A 16120-nucleotide genomic window follows, 5' to 3' on the forward strand; every position below is an offset into this window, starting at 1 on the left:
AAATACATTTGATAACCTTTAATTTTTATAGTTTCATATAGAAAAACTTGAGTCCTAGAGAAGGCAAACGGTTAGGGTGCTCACAGATTTAGGACAGAAGCAAGGAAAATTAATGGATACTGGATCCAGAAGATACCAGTTTGAATCTTTTGTCTGATTTATATGATCTCTACGATTTTGGCCAAATTAATGATCTTCTTCCAGCTTTGGTGTCCTCATCTATAAAATAGAAATAATAACATATCTATCTCACTGAATTGTTATGGGAGTTAAATGTCTGGGAGTGAAATGAAATAACTTATGTAGAGTTATTTTAAAAACTACAGAAAACTATAAAACATGTTTATTGTTCTTTTAAAAAAGCAAAGGTAACATTTATTGGGTTGATATAACATTCCAGGCACTTTTTCTGAGAGCTTTGCATATCCATATCTACACAATATTTTGCGAAGACTGTATTTTTTTTTTTTATTCTTACAATTGGGAAAACTGAGGCTTAGCATAGTGTTTGGCCCAAGGTTTTCCAACTTGGTTTCAGCTCTTTCCTCCTCTTTTTTTTTTTTTTTTTTTTGAGACGGAGTGTCGCTCTGTTGCCCAGGCTGGAGTGCAGTGGCATGATCTCAGCTCACTGTAAACTCTGTCTCCTGGGTTTACGCCATTCTCCTGCCTCAGCCTCCCGAGTAGCTGGGACTGCAGGCGTCCGCCACCATGCCTGGCTAATTTTTTGAACTTTTAGTAGAGATAGGGTTTCACCATGTTAGCCAGGATGGTCTCAATCTCCTGACCTTGTGATCAGCCCGCCTTGGCCTCCCAAGGTGCTGGGATTACAGGCGTGAGCCACCGCACCCGGCCCTACCCAGATGGTTCTTCTAATACAAACACTCCATAGGTGTTTTGATCCACTTCACTGTATTATCCATTTCAAAGATTTTTTATAAAGCTGATAAAAATTAAATTTAGTGTTTAACTTGTTTTACCACTTAGAAAATAATTTTCTTTTCTAATGAGTCCACCTTGGTAGGAGAAAGTAAGAAGATGTGACCAGTTATGCTCTCCATTAGACAAAGGCACTATTGATTGTTCAGGAAATTAAGTGGTCCCCTTTGTACCACAGTGCGAAAAATGTCTTCTTCTTTGGTGAATCTTTATTATGTTTATTGTTAAAGTGACATCTGTGCATATTAAATGTTTTATGCCCTTAAGTGTTACAATCCTTGCTCTGTGTGTATTTACGTTTATATGTGTATCAATATTCTGAAGCTGGAACTCAGCACTGCCCTTCCAGCTCCCTCTCCCAACTAGAGGACATCTGACAATTTGACATTTGGTTGTCACAACCTAGGGGACAGGGCTACTACTGGCATCTAGTGGGTAGAGCCAGTGGTACTGCTAAATATCTTATAATGCATAGTACTGCTCCTGCAATGAAGAATTATCTGGCTTATGATGTCAATAAAAATAATAATTTTCATCAGAATAGAGTTGCATCATTTTCAAAACACTTTCACATGCATTATTTTATTGATCCTTAAAAAGTCATTGTGAGGTAGTAAGCTTTCTCTCTAATTTATAGATTGAGGTTTAAAAGGGAAAAGTGACTTTACAAGTGTCATATACAGAAAAGTGAAGGTGTTAGAGCATGAAAATTAATCTTCAACCCTCTCTTACTTTCCATACTTTTCCCTGGCAATGTCCCATGGGCAAAGATAAATGTGCCAGTTTCCTTCACTTCAAGTCCAGCATGTTACTTTCCACTTGCTAGAGCTTCAAAAATGTGTTTGTTGACTGACTAATTGTAAATGACATCAAGGACAGTCAACCGTATTATTCCCCCTTACTTTTTAAATAAGAAATGTCAACCAATATGGTTTGACTGTGTCCCCACTCAAATCTCATCTTGAGTTGTAGCTCCCACAATTCCCAGGTGTGGTTGTAGGTAGGTGGTGGGAGGTAATTGAATCATGGGGGCAGGTCTTTCCCATGTTGTTCTCATGATAGTGAATAAGTCCATGAACTCTGATAGTTTTATCAAGGGGAAACCCCTTTCACTTGGCTCTTACTCTCTCTTGTCTGCCACCATGTAAGATGTGCCTTTGCTTCCCCTTCACCTTCAGCCATGATTTTGAAGCCTGCCCAGCCATGTGAAACCATGAGTCCATTTAACCTCTTTCGTTTATAAATTACCCAGTCTCAGGTATGTCTTTAGTAGCAACGTGAGAACAGACTAATATAACAACTCAGATCCCTAGGCAAGATTTCCATGTAGTTCAACATACATTTCCTGTTTTACATGAATAGATGCTATAGCATATCTGGTTTATTTTTTTGTTTTTTTGTGTTTTTTTTTACAGTTTTACTTTGTTGTAAATCTTAGAGTAGTTCAAAATGTAAAACTCCAAAACTTTTTAGCTAGCAACAGGATGTAGCCATTCCGTGGCTTCCTTTCGACTGAATATGCACAGGCAGAGGAGCCAAGAGAAGGAACCAGCTTTTCTGAGTGACAGCGCATTTCAAACACAGGTAAAGGACAAACTGAATAGAACTGGGGGTAATACATTGAAAACAAAACAAAATCCAAAACAAAACAAAACAAGAAACAGTAACATGCATGGATCTCTGCCCAGATTTCCACCCAAAAACTAATTTATTAAGGTGATATGATAACGCTGTGTGACAATAGCCAGGCTAGTTTAGCTTTATATTTAGCTCAAGAAGCAATTAAAGGCAAAAAGAAAAAGAACACTCATACTGTACATGATGAACAAATCACAAGATGTTCAGCACATTTGTTTAGCAGACAGTAGAAACAATCCACCTGCAATTTTTGAAATGTTCTCCAAACTTGGGTTAAAATTTTGTAAAACTGAAGCAAGCAGCTAACTTGGTCAATTCAGTACGGGGGGAAGAAACTCATAGTTATTTGGCAATATGTCAAAATACATTCTGACGGAGGAAAAAACTCCACATTCAAACTGATGATTTGGCTGAAATTTTCACTTTTTAATTGGCGCTTCTGTTCTGATCTGAGGCAGGCTATTTTTTTATTTTTAGCATTCTTTACCTTCTTCCATGATTATAGCCTCATTTTTTCTCATCTTCTGTCTCACAAAGATTCTAGCTACTGGAACTGATCTTTTATCAGTACATGTATCAATTTTTCTACCTTATGTATGAGTGAAAATTGAATTTCTTTTTAAAACTGAGGAGAAAATTAGCTATGAATCTTTGCTGTGAGTGCTTGATATTTAACATTGAAATATTGAATGAAGAAGGAGACAGATTTATGGTCAACATGGGAGATCATGAGTTCAGTTTTTGTCTAATTCCAACTTTAGTTTTATATTTTCTCAATATTTACAAAGAATATAAAGGAGAGAATAAGATTGTTTGCAAACCTTCTGTAACTTTATTATATAAATAAATATAAATATATGGTTATATTTTAGTGTTTCCCTGACATAAGGTGAATGAAAATTTTCCCTCTCCCTCTTAGTCTTGTCTTATATTATCTGATGATTTTTAAAATATTAAATAGATTGGGTTTAAATAAATCGATGGTGTTTGATGAAAAATATTTGATGTGGTAAAGTAAAACTGTCAGAAAGTACGTAAATAAGCCAGATTATCTTCACTATTATGTTAAAGCTGATAATGTACCTGTTCACATTAAGCATCCTAAAACAAAACCGGTTTTTCTCTGAACGGTGTTTCTTCCTCCTCTTCCCCTCTCTCACCACGTGCTTCAGTTCAAACTCCTAGAAAACAAGAAGCTTGCCTGTCTTGAAGATAGACCCCATCCTTGCACTCACATGTTGACTCATACGCATTTATTTCATAAGGGATCTTTTTGCATTGAAGTTATTTTATAAGGCAAATAAAAATCTGAGATTATACTTTGTCCTTATTCTACATACTCTACTACATTTTAACCTGCATTAAATAAAAGGACATGAGAATATTTTTGAGAAAATAGAAGTGGGGGAAATATTTTCCCAAATACTTGACCTTAAAGGATGGGACTGATTACTGTCATCCTACCATGTTGAGGCTTTCGACAGTGTTGACAGGATGCTGTCTTAATATCCAGTGATAAGACAAAACCATTTGCTTGTGTCTTGTAGTCTTTCCTTTTTACACGCCACCCTACTCCTGCCTGCCTTACAGCAGTTGATTGTGACATCCTCTCTTTTCTACATGGCTCAGGCCAGCAGATGTGTGCTGCTTCAGTGCTGATGAGCAGGATAGCAACACCTCCTGGGCAGTGACCTTGTCATGTGACACACAGTATGGCTAGATGATGCTAGCAAACAGCAACAGCAGACCAACCAAGCTTGCAGCCATCCAGAATGGCAGGATTCATTTTGATCAAAGAATCAAGATGACTTGCAGACTAAGAGAAATAGCTCTAACCTGAAGGACAGTCTTTCTTTAAACATCCCAAAAGGTGACATATTCTGGACTTGTTTATTCACACGCATGTGAAAAAAATATAGTTGTCTTCTCACTGTTATATTTGAATATAAAAAACGACAGCACATGAATATTTGTACTTCTTAATGCCTTTTATTTTCCCTGAGGCACTTTGTGGGATTTCATAACTTATGAACTACATATTCTTCCAAACCTTACGTATGTTTAGTGTGGAAGACAGAGCTACCGGCTCCTTTAGAGACCCAGGAAAAATTACAATGTTTTCCTGGATTACAAAATAGACAAATCTCATGCTTCAAATGTATAACTTGATGCTGGAGAGGTTGCAGAGAAAAGGGAACACTTACAAACTGTTGGTGAGAGTGTCAATTAGTTTAACCATTGTTGAAAGCAGTACAGCAGTTCCTCAAAGAGCTAAAAACAGAAATAGCATTTGACCCAGCAGTCTCATTACTGGGTATATATGCAGAGGAATATAAATTGTTCTACCATAAAGACACATGCACGACATGCATGCAAATATTCACTGCAGCATTATTCACAATAGCAAAGACAGAGAAACAAACTAAATGTCCATCAATGACAGATTGGATAAAGAAAATGTGGTACATTTGGAATATTACTAAATATTATGGAATATTACCAAATATTATGGAATATTACCAAATATTATGGAATATTACTCAGCCATAACAGAGAACAAGATCATGTCTTTTGTGGGAACATAGATGGAGCTGGAGGTCATTATCTTTAGGAAATTAACACAGGAAGAGACAACCAAATACCACATGTTCTCACTTATAAATGGGAGATAAATGATGAGAACACATGGACGCAAAGAAGAGAACAACAGACACTGGGGTGTCTCAGAGGATGGAGGGTGGGAGGAGAGAGAAGTAGAAAAAGTAAATAAAGCATACTAGATTTAGAACCAGGGTAATGAAATCATCCATATAACAAACTCCTGTGACACAGGTTTTCCTATAACAACAAACCTGAACATATATCCTTGAACCTAAAATAAACAATAAAAAAAACCCCTCAAACTCTCACAAATTTAGAACTTGCTATACACCCTGAATGTTTGTGTTCCCCCAAAGTTCACGTTAAAGCCTCATCAAAAAGGTGATGATATTACTGGGGTAAGCCTATTGGAAGATGATTAGTCTTGGGGGCTCCCTTGGATGGGGTTAGTGCTCTTATAAAAGAGGCCTCAGAGAGACCCTTTGCCCCTTCTACCATGTGGGGATTCAGAAGGTGTGATCTATGAACCAGGAGGTAGAACCTCACCCAACACTGAATCTGCCAAGCACCTTGATCTTGGACTTCCCAGCCTCCAAAACCATGAGAAATAAATTTCTGGTGTTTAAAAACTACCAGTTTGTGTTTTTTTTGTTATAGCAGCTGAACAGGATAAGACACAATCTTACTTCTTCATCAATAACTTTCAAGTGATACATAGGAGAAAAAAACGAGAGAAAAATAATAGTTTCTTATTAATAAAAGACTATATATAAGCTTCACAAAGTAAAAATCATATAGAAAATACTACACATCCACATTTGGCTTTATTTCCCATCTTTTCATTTACAATGGTATACCATTTTCTTTAGTTTTGGAGGATTTAGCTATCTCCCTTTTAAGACACCTTTGTAAGGATCTTTCCTTCCTTCTTTCTTTTCCTCTATCTTCCCTCCTTTCCAGTATTCTTTTCCTTTTGTGAAAAATGGCCTTCTAAATTTATCTTGGGTTGGAAAATAAGGCAACTTAATTTTATATTATCTTCAGGATGTGAACAGAAAACACTTTTGTCTTGAGCTTAAAGACTTTCATCTCTATGATAACAACTACGAAATCAAAACATAATAATTTTTAGCTATAAACTCTCTGTCCAGTTAAATATTGAATTAATATCCTCATTTGAGTTTTCACCCACCAGGTTAGTTACTCTATTTTATAACCATTTTACTAACTGATAATTGCTTACCTGCTTCATCTTCATCATCTTTGTTAATGCAGAACACATTCTTTTAAAACAATTAGAGCTTTTTTCCTATCTTCTGAACACTGTCATTTGGGGAAAAAAAAATGTATTATCTAAGTTTGCAATAGCTGTGTTAATTTAAGATTCTTCCAGGTTTTATTTAAAGTGCTTACTTTTATATGCTTTGATATTTAGTGTTTCTGGGATCCATAAAGTTAACTGAAAAGACAAATGGCAGTAGGATGTAGTGCTGTGGGTGAAAGGCTATGCCTTAATTTGGCAAAGTGACTTTAAATTAGGCCCCAGTCTCAGTTGGTTCCCCATTATTTTGTTCCATTAACGTGGATTTAGAAAAAACTTTCAAACACCGACTCTTGTAAAATCTTCCACAGCCATCACATTGTCTCCTTAACAGAAAATAAGAGAAGAAAAATGTCACGAAGAGCAAGGATTATCTTAACCTTGTACTGCACTGATCAGAACCCTACTCAAAGTCAATGATTGTACAACTTACAAGGAAAACCCAGTGACTCAGTGTCGCAGAATGCTAATCTTCAGAATCAGGGTCAGAAACAGCATAAGAATTAAAGACACTGCCACTCCTAATGAGTGCCAGAGTAAAGGCTGACCACATTTCACTGATATAAGCCACAGAAAACATGCAATTACTTTAGAAGTTACTTTAGTGTCAGAAATTATGAAGAAGTATTCAATTGTGACTCCTTCCTCCATTGTTCCATCTGCCTCTAATTTTTAACTGTATCAACTTAATAAAGAGCATTGTTTACTACAGATATGTTGACCACTGTGTTTTCTTTACAGGAAATAACTAGTTTAGCAGCATGAACAATCAGTTTTCACAGATTCAGATTATTCCACACATGTCTTTTCTTTTTCTATATTAACTAAGCAGAAATTCTGTTGAGCAGGGGAGGGTCATTCCAGAAAAGCATCAACTGTCAATAAATATGTGCTTACCTTACCATTTTTCAGTGTGGATATCATTTAAAGAATTGGTTATTTCATCATCAGTTAACTGAAGAGTTAATTTATTTGTTGGGAGGAGTTAGGACACAACATGATTAATTAGCTTAATGTATGTGTGCTAAATGCAAATACAGAGACAGCAGTGCCAAATTATGCATGCTTCATGTTCATTGGGGTTGAGTAGGAAAATGCAGTCTGGAAGCACACAGATTTCTACTGAGTCCTTCCTTTATTCTCTAGGGACTAATTCTCATATCAACCACACAGCATTTTATTTTTATCATTGAAACTGGGAAAGAAGCTGGCAAAATTTCCTGAATTTTAATTAAGCTGTCCAAAGACATTTCTTCACAGCCCACATTAAATGTATTAATATTAGAGCAATATTTATGTAAAATGGTATATTTAAACAGTATTTGGTGGTAATCAAATACTGTTTGATCCCCTTATATTGAAAATTTTTTTCAAATTAAAACCAGCAAGAACAATATGATATGTATTTAGGGGAAAAATGTACTTCCTGTAACTGAGGTGAATCAAAAGGAAAACATTGATAATATTCAAGAAAATAAGATTTCACTTATTCTACACTTTTAATAACATAATTAAAGTAATTGGAAAGAAGTGTCTGAGTTGGAAGCATAGCAGGAACGCAACCCAGTGTTTTTCAGGAGCTAAGATGCATTTTGGGTTGAGGGTTGATATACTAACAAAATATAGCCTATTAATTCTAATTCTAATGTGTTGTAAGGCCTGACTCTACTCTGGTGTGTTACACTGCAATTCTGGATTTATTACTACTACATAATTGTAATTATAGTCATTTTGTACTATTACCTTTGCTTTCAGTCTCTCCTTTTCTCTCTTCCTCTCTCTTAAAACCTCCCTCGGAGGCATTAAAGCAAGGGAGCTAATAAAAAAAAATGACTGGATGCTGTAACACGGATGCCACCTGACAGGTCTGAAAGCCTCAGTCACACATAGACCACTGGACTGTCTGACTTTTCTGATATGCAATGGCTATGACAATTTGTCCTGCGTTACCTTGAACTAAAAGTTTAAAAATACATATCAGTTTATTGATGGATTGAAGGAATGAAAAACACTGTTCATTGTCCCATGAATGTTATGTTTGTGGAAGCCCATTTATAAGAAAAGAAATTCTTCCCTGATATCTGTGAACGTTGCCCACAAATAATTTATAATTATATATCAGTCAAGAGGTGTAGAGTCAAATGGAAAAGCTTATCATGGCCTCTGCCAAAGATTCTTAATGCAAAGCATAGGAGTCTTCCTGTAATGTCATAATTATCAGCTGGAAGCCCTCCATACAAAATGTAAAAATAACCATGTGCCATCTGGTAATTGGTTTTCCCAGCAAATACATATGCAAAAGGGAATCAAGAGCGACAACAAAATTGAAAATCCAGTGCACAGGAATGCTGTGTGACGGCCGGAGTTTTAATAAGCCACGTGCTGTGAAATCAGTTTTACAATCCTATAGCATGATAATATAAAGTATCATAAGGTGTATATATGTATATATATATGCATGAAAGTGCCATTATATTTATGGATATGGGCAAAGTGATTGCACTTAACATTTGGGCTTCCCATATTGAGAGATATCATTCTAAAGAGATTTTACCTGTAGTTAAATAGCAGCTAATGAAAGTGAGCTAAAATCACCATGACATTTAGCCACAACTGAGGTTTATTTCCCCAGGTTTATTTCTCATGACTGAGTTTATGGTTATACAGTTTTCTCTCATCAAAAAGTGGCAGTCTCTTTTCAATATAGCACAGATTTTCATTATGCCATTAACGGTAAAAAAAAAAAAAATCTATCAGTGTGAAATTGTTAAATTCTATATTGAAATCATTGGGTCAATACAGAAACGTGTTATGCAATTCCTTTGACAGAAAGGTTTGGCTCAGTCTTTTTGTAACCTTGTACTTGGCTGCTCTTGCCCTTCAATTCAGCCTCTAGGAAACATTTCACTTCCTACCATGGCAAGACGGAGGAAGCCCTAGCAAGAGAAAACATACTTCAAATGCATCACTGGCCTCATCCAGTGTAAAGCCTTCTAATTTACAGTATTCTGAAGTATTCTGAACAAGGGCAGTACTGATCTGTGGCTTAAAGTATCTTCCTTTACAGTATCTCCAGACACTTATTAATTGTTTAGTTCAATTCCATTCAAATCCTTCTGGGGAGCAAAGGGATTAAAGATGGCTTTCCAGTGGCTGCCTTACACAATGCAAAGTTTGTCTTCTCCTTCCTAGATCCATCACCTTGAGAGTGAATCACTGATGTTTGTCCTCACTGTAGGAGCCAAGGCCTTTCGTCCCAACTTCACATGTCCAGAGTTTGATACTAAAGGAATCAAAGGGAACTAGGCTGTTAGGACACACAGATGACTGCAAACAATTCTAGGGTGCTGAATGAACTCCAGCAGTGCTCCCAGATTTAAATTTTGTTCAAAAACAGATATGTGACAAAAATTCAATACTAAAATTGTTGAGTCTACCCTGCAATATTTTTAATTATTGATGTATATTCAAAACCAATCCAATTTTATTTTTGACCTCACATAACCAGGACATGGTCAGAAATGGGCATCTTCTCAGTCTGGTGTGTGTGAGGCCGGACTTGTGGCTGTGATGGTCATGTAACACTTCAATTTAGTGTTAATTTGATTGGACAAAGGATAGGGGCCTTGATTCTGCTTTTTGAGAAAACGAAGGAATAAAAACCAAAATAACTTTCTCATTCCCACAAAGGTAATATATTATACAACTTAGTAGCTATGGATAAATGAAACTCTAGCCCCATAATGAAGAAAAAGGCATGTGGATTTATATTGCAGTGTATTGTTTAAGAGCATATCCTCTGCGTGTAGTCTCAGCCTCACCACTATTAACTCTATGACCTTAGTCAATACCCTTGATTTCTCTAAGCCTAGTTGTCTACATATGTAAGTTGTTGATAATAATAACATAGTAGCACTGGAAAGGAAGTAGAGTAAAATAATAGTCAAGAGCATCATGTTGGGGGAAATATGATCTGACATTGCATTCCAGCTTCAAAATGTACTGCTGTGCCATCTTAGAAGAATTATTCAACACTCCTTTGCTTTAATTTCTTCATCTGTAAAATGCGAATATCAGAAATGAAAACCTTAAAGAGTTACTGGGAGCTGTGTGTAGACTGCTTAGGATAGCATTTCACATTTCAGTTGAACTCAAGACAAACTACTGCTGTCATTATCAGGATCTCACAATGATGTGTGAAAGTACTAAGATGAGTAAATAAAATAAAAAGTAAATAGAGTACAAATTGATTTTTAAAATGTTTTAAAGTGTCTGTGAAGTAGCATGCGTGTGCTTCTGCATATGCAATTCTGTATTTCTGTAAATGTACCCAGAAAGTTTGGTATATGAGAGGGCATTTATGCAAGATATGACTTTCCTATACTTTAATTTCTGTCAAAGGGAGAGAAAGAGAAAAAATAAAAGACCAGATATTTTTTACCCAAGGTTGGTGTAAAGTAAATGCATTAGTGATGCTAATCCACTGCCTTATTCTTTTTTTTTTTACCAGAGTTAACTTAAGAATTAAATATAATAATATGTAAATTATTGGATGTATTTATTATTGTATGCTGAAAGGGTTAATGAAATGTTGATCATTATTCATAATATCCCCAGTATTATTTTTATTTAATTAATAACTTTTCTTAGGTGGATTATCAATCAAAATCAGATCCCACCACTTTAGGCAAACACTGTGTTGTCTTACGCTGTCTTCTGCAGACACCAGTTACTCTTCCCTTTCCTAAACAAGTGGGCAGTAGCCATTGGAAAGGACGTAAAGTCAGGCTTACTGGAGACTTCTTTGCTGGTTAGGAAATGACTATGCTTACGCAAATGAGAAAACGCTGATGGGCTATGGTGGGACAAGAAGAGACTTTTCCTGCTATCCATTCTTTTTATTTCAGTGTCTTGCCACAGTGACCTATTTCAGCTCTGATGGGAAGAGTCCCCAAAGTCACAGCTTTGCAATGAATCAAAGGCAGGAAGTGTCAACTTTTATTTGCCTGTGGAAGTCAGTTCTGTGGTATCAGTGGAAGGGCATCTGTACATTTTAATACAGACAAGGAAAACGAGCCGCCCAATCTTCTGGCTGGCTTATGCTCACACTAATGGGTAGACTCACTACATTCCTGTGATTATTTTTTTAATGCACCAGAAACTTCACTATTTCTAAATTTTTGCTAAACTAGACGTAATTCCCCAAGTTCTATTTGGTCAGGCTTGGTGGCTCACACCTGTAATCCCAGCACTTTGGGAGGCCAAGGCAGGCGATCACTTGAGGTCAGGAGTTCGAGATCAGGCTAGCCAACACTGTGAAACTCCAACTCTACTAGAAATACAAAAAGTAGCTGCGTTTTGTGGTGGGCACCTGTAATCCCAGCTACTTGAGCGGCTGAGGCAGGAGAATCACTTGAAACTGGGAAGTGGATGTTTCAGTGAGCCGAGATAGAGCCACTGCACATCAGCCTGGGCAAAGAGAATGAGCCTCCATTTCAACAACATCAAAAAAAAAGAAATAAAAGAAAGAAATTCATGCTTTTCTATTTTCTAATTTTTTTTTTCAATACAAATTGTTTTCTTTTCAAATTCGATAGATGGTATTCCAAATTCAATATCTGCTTCTGTGCTCTTCTTGAGAAGAGCACAGTAAGCAGTGATACACAAAGGATGATGATCTCCCAGGCAGTTCCATGCATTTCCCCCAAGTTTCAGAGGATGCTCATTCCTCAACAGTACTGCAGGCAGAAATACATGAACATGACCAAGATGTTGATTTGTAGGTAAAATGAAGAGACCTTTTCATAAAGTGAGAATGCCCCTCACATTGCTAGCCTGTTTGGTTCATCTGCTTAGCAATAGCAAAAAGCCCAACCACAGGAAGGAAAAAGAAATGAGAATGGGATTTTCAGCTTTCTAAATCCATATGAAGCTCTGTACATATAGTCTTTAACTTACTCAGGGTTCTATCCTCAGAATAATGTCATTTAACTAAGATCTTTGAATAATAAAATAAATGCATACAATTTCAAATTTTATTCTAAACTTTCTAAATTTTGTTTTAGAAGTAGAGATGGCAAAAAATACTTTTCAGAATTCGAATATTCTGTCATTATTTTCTTTAAAAGACAATAAGTGTTTACCATGGTGTGTCTCAATAATATAGTGATTCCAATATTATTCATTGAACTGCATTTATGTTATAAAATGAATGAGCTTACATATATGGTCACCAAGAACTGTAATAGTTACATGAAAAAAAATCCACTTTATGTGACAAGACATTTGAGGATAATGCAAGGGCTGTTGGTCAAGAGTTACTTTATTGAAGGAGAACTTCCCTTGAGGCCTTTCAACACTATTCATTTGAAAGTACAGTGCAGAATGCTGATGATATTTGGTATTTAGCATATTTATTTTCTCAGAAGCAGTGATTTTCTGTGATAGAATAGAAGAATTTGTCTTCTTAAAATTAATTAAATTTTGTTTTTCATAGAATATTTTAAAACTCTAATGTGCCATTTTCAGTAAAATGACAGCACTCAGATATTACAATAATTTTTAACCAGAAGGTTATACTTCAAATTATCAATATTCTCTTGGTATCCTCACTTTTGATACAGAAGTGATTATACAAACCGTAAGAATACAAATAAAAGAATAGCATTCATTTATTGAATGATAACAATATTCTTAGCACCATGACTAGCTTAATAGAATCCTTTACTGCTGTTTAAAATTTTTTACTTGTTTTATTTAACTTCTCTGTAAATTGTCTTTCTGTCAAGGTATTATTTGCACTTGTCTAGGCATTGTGTATATTCATTTTTGGAAGTAATTCATTTAAGTGAATATTGCATTCTAAAATAAAACAAACACAAAAATTCCATGAACCTTCACTCTATTTACCATTTATTATATGCTTATAAATAAGTCATAATATTGTATTGAATAAATTATATACAAAGGCAAAATAGAAAGTTAAAGATAATAATAAGGTTAGGTTAAAAAACAATTTAAAGCAAGATGCATGAGGATGGTGGTTTACTGGTTTGCTTAGGAACTGATATTTCCATTTTAACCAACTTAAATGAAGCTGTAGACTGGAGTGTTGTGTAGAATAGTAAGCACTAGGGTTGATGTTTTAAGTTTCTTAAAGTATAAAAAGCATATAAATAGTAGAAACTGACATATAAAAACAAAAGAAAAGAATTTTGGAATATTTTAAAATACACTATAAATAAGACTGCACATAAATACAATCTTTTTTAAAAAGGCAATTTAGAGAGTATGATTGGTATACATAATCATGTGAATTATGCTATTTTTAGGGATGAAATGGAAAAGGACATCACTTCTTCATACTGCTCCTTATTTCTAATCCAACCAACCATCTGAAGATGTTGCCTTTACATTTATTGAAATATGCCACAGATTGATGTACCAATGACCACTTCTTTCTATTTAAACAACAGATGGAAGTTGGAATTGAAACCAGATTTGGGCATTCTGTTTTCATATGACAGTGCCTAGTATTTATCTATAAAATATGAAAATAAACCATTCTGGTAAGCTACTTGCAGGCACCATCAGTATTCAATGAAATAGCCATGAGGGACCGGTGGGGCAGAGAGAGAAGAGCAAGGTGTGATGTACGATATTTAAGTAACCAAAAACAAGATAAAAATATGTTGTTGCTCAATGTACCACCCTAGACAAATAAACATATCTGTATTTGAGTAAATACTGTTATTTACCTAGTTACAGTAACACATGATTAGGAAATAATAATATCTAAAAAGATCTAGCAAAAAATGCATTCCTGTTGAATGTTAATGCAGCATTTCAACTTGATTTTGGTTTTCATTAATGTGAAAAAGTAATCACACTGTCTGTGTTATAACATTTTTTTCTGTACTATTCTTTGATGTATCTTTGAAGAGAGAGTGATGGAAGCCTATATTTCATCATTCACTAGATTCAAGAATTTAGAGGCTCCAAATATAACCTTGACTTTCCACTTTGTTACAAAGTTCCTAATACTCATAATCCAAGAATAATATGTTTTAACAGATTGTAACATAACCTTAGGTAGTTTATTTAAATAAGGGTTAGAAAATGACCAAGGGCATGCAAGTGTAATGTTCTTCAATCTCTCAGAATATGTGAGCAGAAAAGAGGAAAGCTAACGCAGGTTGTGTCTTCAAGATATTCTGGGCAGTCGTTTGCATCTTCTCAGTCTATTTTCAGTTCATTTTGAAGACACAATTCTATTTTTAGGCATTTTAATCCTAGTCTGGGGGATTGCATGTCTCTCAATTGCTGTGCATATGCAAATAAGTAACATAAATTTTCCTGGTTTCATAGCTTAATGGACACTTTTCAAAAGCCAGACAGCATTACAGGGCATAGGTACAAACATGTGAGTCATCTCTTTTTGATTTATTAAGTCTCTCAGAAAATAAGGTCACCCAACAACAACAGCAGCAACAACAATACTACTAATATTTATTGAGCATTTACTATATTCTCAGGCACTATTAAACTTATTCTTTATGTTTTATTGTATTTATTCCCCACAACAACATTATAAGGAGGAACTTTTCGCTAAGGCATAAAGGATCTCTCAGGAACTTGCCCAAAATCACAGAGCTAATCAGTGGTTGAGACACATCTTGATTTCAGTCTGGCTCCAACTCCTTTGCTTTTATTTATACCTACAAACATTGAATTTCATTTATTTGTAATGTCTCTTCTTACCTCCATACACAGGAACACTCATGAACATACACTCAAACCTTGCATAATTTACATAAATAAACAAGAACGATTTAGGTAAATAAGAGCAACAAACAAGAGCAAATTACATAAATAAACAAATAATTATAAACAAATGGATTGTATTTTAAGAGTTCACGGCTGCGTGTGGTTAACACTCCTATAGATCCAGCTACTTGGGAGGCCACAGTGGGAGAAATCTTTGAGCCTACGAGTTCACGACCAGCCTGGGCATAATAGCAAGACCTCATCTCTAAAAAAATTTAATAATCTATTTTTTTAAAAAAGAGTTCAGAAATAGATACATGAAAAAAATTCAATACTAAAATTGTTGAGTCTACCTTGCAATATTTTAAATTATTTATGTATATTCAAAACCAATCCAATTTTATTTTTGACCTCATGTAACCAGGACACGGTCAGAAATGGGCATCTTCTCAGTCTGGTATGAGTGAGGCAAGACTTGTGGCTGTGATGGTCATGTAACACTTCAATTTAGTGTTAATTTGGTTGCTTGGACAAAGCACAGGGGCTTTGATTTCACTTTTTGAGAAAATGAGGAAATAAAAACCAAAATAACTTTCTCATTCCCACAAAGGGGAACCCCATTTATAAGGTCCACACTATTGACTTGAATTTCAAGTCAATAGTGTGGTCCTCATCTTTGCATGTTAGCAATTAAGGTAGATTCCTCGCCAGATAACAAAAGCTCATTTAACATGTGTTATACCAAAAAAAAAAAATCACCATTAATACTGTAGTAATGGTACTATAGATCTTACCCAGCAGACATCCCCATATTACTCTAAGTAAGAGTTTAAGAAATTTAAATGTCTTCATCAATTT

General features: G+C 35.2%; 1 long non-coding RNA gene across 1 annotated transcript in view; it reads right to left on the bottom strand.

Annotated features, from left to right (window-relative positions):
- Positions 1-6698: 6698 nt before the first annotated feature.
- LOC105498680 (uncharacterized) overlaps positions 6699-16120 on the bottom strand; it is a 45915-nt gene continuing 36493 nt past the window's right edge. The window contains exon 3 of the long non-coding RNA XR_011613038.1: positions 6699-6822. This is a non-coding gene — a long non-coding RNA (uncharacterized lncRNA). The remainder of the gene's footprint in view (positions 6823-16120) is intronic.

This window comes from Macaca nemestrina, chromosome 14 (genome assembly GCF_043159975.1).
Source record: "Macaca nemestrina isolate mMacNem1 chromosome 14, mMacNem.hap1, whole genome shotgun sequence".
NCBI classification, from domain to species: Eukaryota; Metazoa; Chordata; class Mammalia; order Primates; family Cercopithecidae; genus Macaca; species Macaca nemestrina.